Raw genomic sequence first — 7457 nt, forward strand, 5'->3', positions numbered from 1 at the left:
CAGAGTTTACCTGTTCAAAGATAACACGTGAACAGGGTTGGGGAGTAACGAAATACATGTAATGGGATTACTTATTTAAAATACATAACATTAGTAACTGTATTCCACTACAGTTACAATTTAAATAATTAGTAATTAGAATACAGTTACATTCGAAAAGTAATTTGATTACTGAAAGATTACTTTGCATTTTATTGTCATTTGTTTCATTTAATATTTAGTCCTTTCAGATGGAAAACATTTATACATATAAATGATGCAATACAAAGTGCATTTGATCAGCGGTGAAACTCTTTCTTATGATGTGTTACATACAGACAGAGAAGTAAATTTCATGTAAGTTTGGAGCAGAAGAAATATAGAAATATACCTTGTGTAAACTGTCAGCTTTATGCTAAGATAAAATACTATTTATAGCCATTTTACATGCATGTTACCAGACACAATCATATTTTTTATCAAGAAAATTCATTTTGGATCATAATTGGATCATATCAGGGCAAAAATCGTATTCTTGATAATAATTTTTGTATTGTTTTCCTGTACAAATATCTAAAAATCCGTAAAACAAGATCAATTTGATTTATTTTGTTTAAGAAACAACTCTGCATTAGATATTTAGGTTTTTCAGAGAATGTATTTTTAACATGTGTATTTTGTCTTAATTTACTGACAGAGTTTTTATAGTCAGAACAAGTGAAAAAATTCTAGATATGTTGTAAAGAATGAAGAAACAGTTGGCAGTTGCATATTTCAATAACTGTCATAATTCTTCTCTTTGCAGTACTTTGACACTGCATGGCACAAATTGTTCATGAAAGGAAAATGAAGCAAGAGAATTTGCAAAGCAAAAAAACATTTAGCAGTTGGACTGTTACCAAACATCTTTCATCAGAGCAACAGATCTCAGTGAAACTTCACTTAAGAGCTGGAACATTATAAGCAAAGGACACTTAAGCACCTAATGACCTCTCAGTGCCTTTTTTTTAAAGACTTTGGACATTGTGACCAAATTCAAGGCCAGTTAAAAAACAAATAAGTTGAAACAATGAGGCATCACAGTCCTCAGGTTTATTTAATGAGTGCTATCGAAAAATATGTACTGCTGAACAAGTCAAGAAATACTGTACATAATTGGACTTTTAGATGGATAGTTTTTTTGGACAGTATCGCTTGGCAGTTTGAAAGTCTTGCTGTCATCTTTTAAGTTATATAGACTTGATGAATTAGCCTCAGCTATTTTAATGTAAAAAAATGAAATACAATTTTTTTTTTACACTTGTTTGAGACAAAGGCTACTAATCAGATAGCACACTTACATCACCTAGACGTCTATTTGATGTGTCTTTACACCTGAATTACATATTTTTTAGGTTATTTGCTCATCTGCAATATGTCTAAAAGACATTTCCTCTCAGATGTCAACAAGACATATTGCAGATGTCTTTGAGATGTTTACGACCAAGAATGTTTGTAAATCTGATCTTTTTAAGATGTTTAGCTTATGTTAATTAAATAGTGTGATGTTTTTCAGATGAAATGTAATGAAATGTCGAATGTGAATGACATGAACAGGAAATGATACACAAATGTCTGAAGTGGCTATTTGTTATTGTTTGCATAAATGTAAAAATTTTGCCCAACAACTTACAGCCCCTATTTCAAAACCATATCACTATAACCCTATACCCAGTGTGTGGGTAAAGCACAAGTTTACATTTTATTAGGTTTGGGCATCATTGTTAGGGTCAGGGTCCAATTAAGAGGTTGTGGTTGTTTATTTTTTATTCACTTGGCAATGGCTTTGCAAATAAATAACAAACTGCCATAAAAATACATTATGAAATATTTTAACTTCATCAAACCCTAAATATTGAAGAATTTAACAAATAGGCTGTTACAACATCTACGGATGGGATTAGTGAAACTTGGCAAAGAGTTCACGCAGTTCTGGCTCACGCTGCTATTCATTTTCAAACTCATCTGAATGAGGTGCGTTCCATTCAGGAGTGATCATCCCTATTCCCTCTTTCCTTTAAAGACTTTACCCTCCATTGTGAGAGCTTTGAAGGGCTGAAAGGTGTGTGGCTCAGAAATTGTGGTCTTTTGGTCATTTTATTGTAAATTCTGTTTGCAATGTCCCTACAGCTTGGCTACCATTATTATTCACAAAAAAGCCCTGTGAAGTCATAATTTATGCCAAAATCTCCTAGACTACATTATATGTTCATGATTTCAAACTTCAACTATCAAAACTTGCACACAAGCCCTTTAATCAGTTTTAAAATGCTCTCTTATTTCTTTCTTTCTTTGTCTTACTGTAAGTGGCTCAAAAAATGTAATTTGAAACAGTAATGCAAAAGGGTTCTATAATAGGACTGGGGGCTGTCATAGTCAAAGGGCCCAATTGAGGGGGCCTTGTATAAGCTATGGGGCCCACATATTCAAGTGTATATTAAACATTTGTTTTCAAAGTTGATAGGCTGTGAGACCTTACTTAGCCAAGTAGAATTAAATGGGAATACTAAGAGAAGGACTGAGAATCTGTAAAACAGGACTTAACTGACTGGGGCTAAACGATGAGTCGAGAATCTATAATAGAACTTAGACAAATAAGACTAAACGGGTAAAACCGAGAACCTATGGGGACTTACTAATATCTGAAACTGATTAGTTTGTAGTTAAAGGACCTGCCTCCGGGCCGGCACAGGACCCAAATAACATTGAACAAATACAGTATAGAAGAGAGAATTACTAAAAATTTTAAGATACAAAACTTAAATTCAAAGCATGGATACATCAACGAGTTTTTTTCATAAATGGAGTCAGATGAAATAAAGAAAACAATAAAGGATAAGATTAATAAAACATGGAACTCAAATCAAATAATCAAAGTATTATTTAATGCGCACGATAAGACAGAACACGCAGGAGATCTTCAGCCACGCAATTGGGTTCTGTCCTTGGAGCGATAGGTGGACATTCCTTACACACCTATGAGTGAACATAAACTTCAGCATTTAAAAGAATGAAGCGTTTGGCACATCAGCAGCACTGGGAGAAAATTCCTAAGTAATGATTGCATATGTGGACTTAAAGGCTGTAAGCTATCATTTCATGGAATGGTATGCAGAAAATGTTCCTTCATGAAAGCTATTGCTGAAATAAGTGTCCTAAGATATCTCACTGGTGACAGCACTACACTGTAAACAGTAAACAAAACTGTGACCATGGGCACTTTAATGTGCTTTCTGGCTGTCAATAATTTTTGCACGTTCTCATAGTTGATGCGGAACATTCAGGTTTAAGGTCATTTTCAGATTCAAAACTGTTTAATTCATGTTTGTGTTAACATATGTAGGGTACAATGGGGCTAAAGGCACACCTTAAGGAATTTTTTTTTCTGGTCACAAAATGCATCAAGATTCATAAAATACATTTCTTGTTATTGAATATTGATGGAGCAACATCATTTGTGTGCAAAGCAATAACAACAGAAGATTGCTTTGAATAAAATTAATTTTTTAAAGGTGGCCTTTTACCCCACACCAGGGTAAATTGGGGTAAAAGTCCCCCAGGGGGGTTATATTGATATAGTGTCGATACCGGTCTAAAAGTTATAGTCCACAATTTGTCAACTCATGCAAATACTTTTGAGACAGCAAGATGCTTTTTGAGTATCAATTTAAGATAATGCTTATTCAATATATCTACTTTGGAAAAGTTTGCATAATTTCTTGTTAATTACAATCACATTTGACATTTCTCTTTATATATATATATATATATATATATATATATATATATATATATATATATATATATATATATATAGTCACCTTGAGCAACACTGAAAATGATAAATACGTATTTTGTCAAAATAAATGTGATAATTTCCAGGATTTATATTGTATTTATTTACATATTTGGTTATCCACCATGCTTACACAACGCGGCTCAAGACCTGCTGACAGAACAGTTCACCAAACACCTTTAGCGGTGCGTCAGTGTCTCATGAAACCCACAGTCCAAACTGCTACATGACCCGACTCTTTCCCTTTAGGTACAGTGCTAACTATAGTAACGAGTGTATGACGTAACCCTGCCATTCAGAAAGGATGTCTGACTGGCAATGATGAATAAATTGAGAGTCAACAGCTCTATTATTGGAAAGGCGGGATGAATTAATGTTTCTCGATAATGGCATCTGCATTCGCTGTCATTTATGTCCATCAACTGAATATATGCCCAAATATTTAGAGTGGTTTAGAAAACATTAGGCATATAGCAATGACTCAATTTATTTGCATTACACTCCCATTTGAATGAGTTGTTGTCATATTGTTCACCTGCGCAGACTGGTTAGAATCCGGGTGTCATTTCCTCTGCACACTGGGTATTGTGTTTATAAAAGGAGCCCTTGTTTCAATTCAGTGGGATCGAGTTGCATAATTTACATCCTTCAGGGGTTCTGAAGTAATCTTTCTTTAGTTCTGTGAGGGACCGTTGTATCCAGTCCATGGCTCCGCACTTGACTCAGAATGTGGATGCAGAAACTGTGTCACTGCGGCTATGTTCCGTCAACAGTGGAATCCTTTCACGTCTGTTGAGAGTTTGCCAATAAGTAGTCACACGTTCACTACAAAAGCTTTTCTTTTTAGACCAGCACTATACTGTGAACTAAAAATAGCAATAGTTCATTATAAGCCCGCCAAAAATAGCTACATGCTTAACCCTCTCTCCTGCTCAGAAGTGCAGTATTCTTATTATCTTGCTTTATTTATATCATTGTTGTCTTTAAAATAACGAGATTAGTAACTATTAAAAAACAGCAGCTTAACATTGCCTCAGTACCAGTGCATTCCCATATTGTGCAGTACATCCATTGAGCTCTACGTTGATGTTCCTATTTCCTGTTTTATTTCACAGCTTTTGTGAAGGTGGTGTGCATCTTCCTCTACAAATCGTGAGTTTCCGCCACACATATCAGAGAGACTGAAAATGAGTGGAAGAGAGAGCGTCTTTTGATACTTCTTTAGTGGTACATCCAAAACTGAAATAAAGCTGAAATCATACCTTAGTCCTTTCAACTTACAGTTAGTTATATGCCTAAACAATGCCTGAATACACAGGGTTCAATACAAGTTTAGCTCAATCGACAGCATTTGTGGCATAATGTTGATTACCACCAAAAATAACTTTTCTTCCAAAAAAAAGGCAAAAATCGAGGTTACAGTGAGGCACTTAAAGTGGAAGTGAATGGGGGCAATTTTTGGAGAGTTATAAGGCAGAAATGTGAATCTTATAATTTTATAAATGCACAAAGTAATTCTTCTGAAAAAAACAGAACAAAACTATTTGTGCTGTAAAGTTGTCAAAATCATTGTTTTTACAGTTGTTTTAGGGGTTGTTGACATTACATCGTCTTGGCAATGAAGTCAAAGGGGTTAGTAAGTGATTTTATCACACTATAATCATGTTAACATGCACATTGTTTGCAGCTTGCAGTCATACTTTGAAAAAGTGAGTATTTTAACGTTTACAGATTGACCCCATCCACTTCTATTGTAAGTGCCTCAGTGTAACCCAGATTTAAGCTTTTTTTAAGAAAAGGAGGTACGAGTCAAAATACTTTATAACATTATGCCACAAATGCTATCTATTGAGCTTAACTTGTATTAAACCTGGATATTCCCCTAACCCTTCTAATGTCTTTGGCCATTTATGACCAATTTGATTTTTATTTATTTTTAATAAGAATGGTTTCCTTCACCGGAGTGTTATAAGGCTTTATGACTTTTCCTTAATTTGCCATCTGAACACAAAAAATTCTGTATACATTCTGTGAATCTATGTGGTTGATCAAACAGTGTTACACCTTTCGTGTTGCTGATCAAATTTGAGCATAAGAAACAAAAACAAAAAATGTTACTTATGAAGCACACAAACACTCTCTCTCTCTCTCTCTCTCTCACACACACACACACACACACACACACACACCAAAAAAAAAAACTTTTACCTTCATGAGGGTATTTTTGTCTATAATGGGGAAAAAATAGCATGTCATTAATTTGTCAAATACTTCAAACTCAATATAAACTAGATAGGCCCGGAATGGAATATAATTAAATAACATATAAAGGTTAGATGATAAATGACCAGAGGAATTCCTTTTTAGGGCTTTTTTTTTTTTGGCCCATATTTTAAATATTTGCACTCTTAGAAAAAAGGGTGCTGTTTAAGGTTCTATAGGGCTGTCACTGGGGTGGTACCCTCAAGGAGAACTTTTCTGTACCTCTTGCTAAAATGTAGAACTTGTTTTGGTTATTCATCTCTGACTCTACTTATGCCTTGTCTCCACAGGATTATTAATTCATTTTCTAAGTTCTCAGGATACAGTCAATTGGTCTAAATCCAAAGCTTTGGCTCTGACAGCGTACTGCCCAGTAACAGCTTTCCAGCCGGGTATCTTTGAGTGGCCCAAGCAGGTCATTAAGTATTTGGGTATTATATTCCCAGCAAATTTGTGTCATTTTGACCCTTTAATAAAAAGGTTTTCAAGCAATGAGGGCAGGTGGGCTTCATTACATTTATCTATGATTGGGAAGGTTAATGTTATTAAAATTAATTGTATTGTAAAGTTTAACTACCTGCTACAATCTCCCCCTGTAAATTTCCCCCTCTCTTATTTCAAGCAATTTGATAGCATAGCGAAGTCCTTCATTTGGAATGGTAAACGTCCCAGATTACATTTCAATAAGTTACAAAGGTGGGCTAGACCTACCCAAGATATTGATTTATTATTATTATTCATTCAGTCTAAGACATATGGCTCATTTGTCACTTCCACCTGAGAGAGCCCCTCCCTGGTTTTGTATTAAACAGGAAGTCATTGCCCCTATTTTGCCATTGCAAAGTTTTTCTATCAAACTAACCGGAGAAGTCACATCCTGTTATCTCATGGGCATGTTGAATGGGCAAAAGTGCCCAATAATTAATTCAGACATTTATTTAAAGGGGTCATATAATGGTACATGCACTTTTTCAAGTTGATTGTACTGAAATGTGTGTTGGCTGTGCCTGTACACAACCATCCTATTATGATAAAAATCCATCCAGTGTTTTTGTTTTAATCTCCTTATATATTTTCCCCTGCCTCAAATCGAGCCGTTCGACCGTGTGACGTCACACGGTCGGACGCCCGTCCCAGGATTGTTGATTGACAGCAGTGTTTCAACACAGACCCGCCCTCGCTCGTGAGCGAGCTGTCAATCATAGTCCGTCATCATTGTTGATACACTGGAGCAGAATGGCGCCTAAGCGATTGTGGTGTCCTGTTCTTCGGTGTAATAACGAACACAGCAGTCATTTTGATGTTCCTAAATCTGAACCGCTGAAGACGCAGTGGCTGAGTTTTGTTTACGATGGGAATATTTTTCACCAGACTGCTTTAT

The sequence above is a fragment of the Xyrauchen texanus genome, chromosome 12, assembly GCF_025860055.1.
Source record: "Xyrauchen texanus isolate HMW12.3.18 chromosome 12, RBS_HiC_50CHRs, whole genome shotgun sequence".
NCBI classification, from domain to species: domain Eukaryota; kingdom Metazoa; phylum Chordata; class Actinopteri; order Cypriniformes; family Catostomidae; genus Xyrauchen; species Xyrauchen texanus.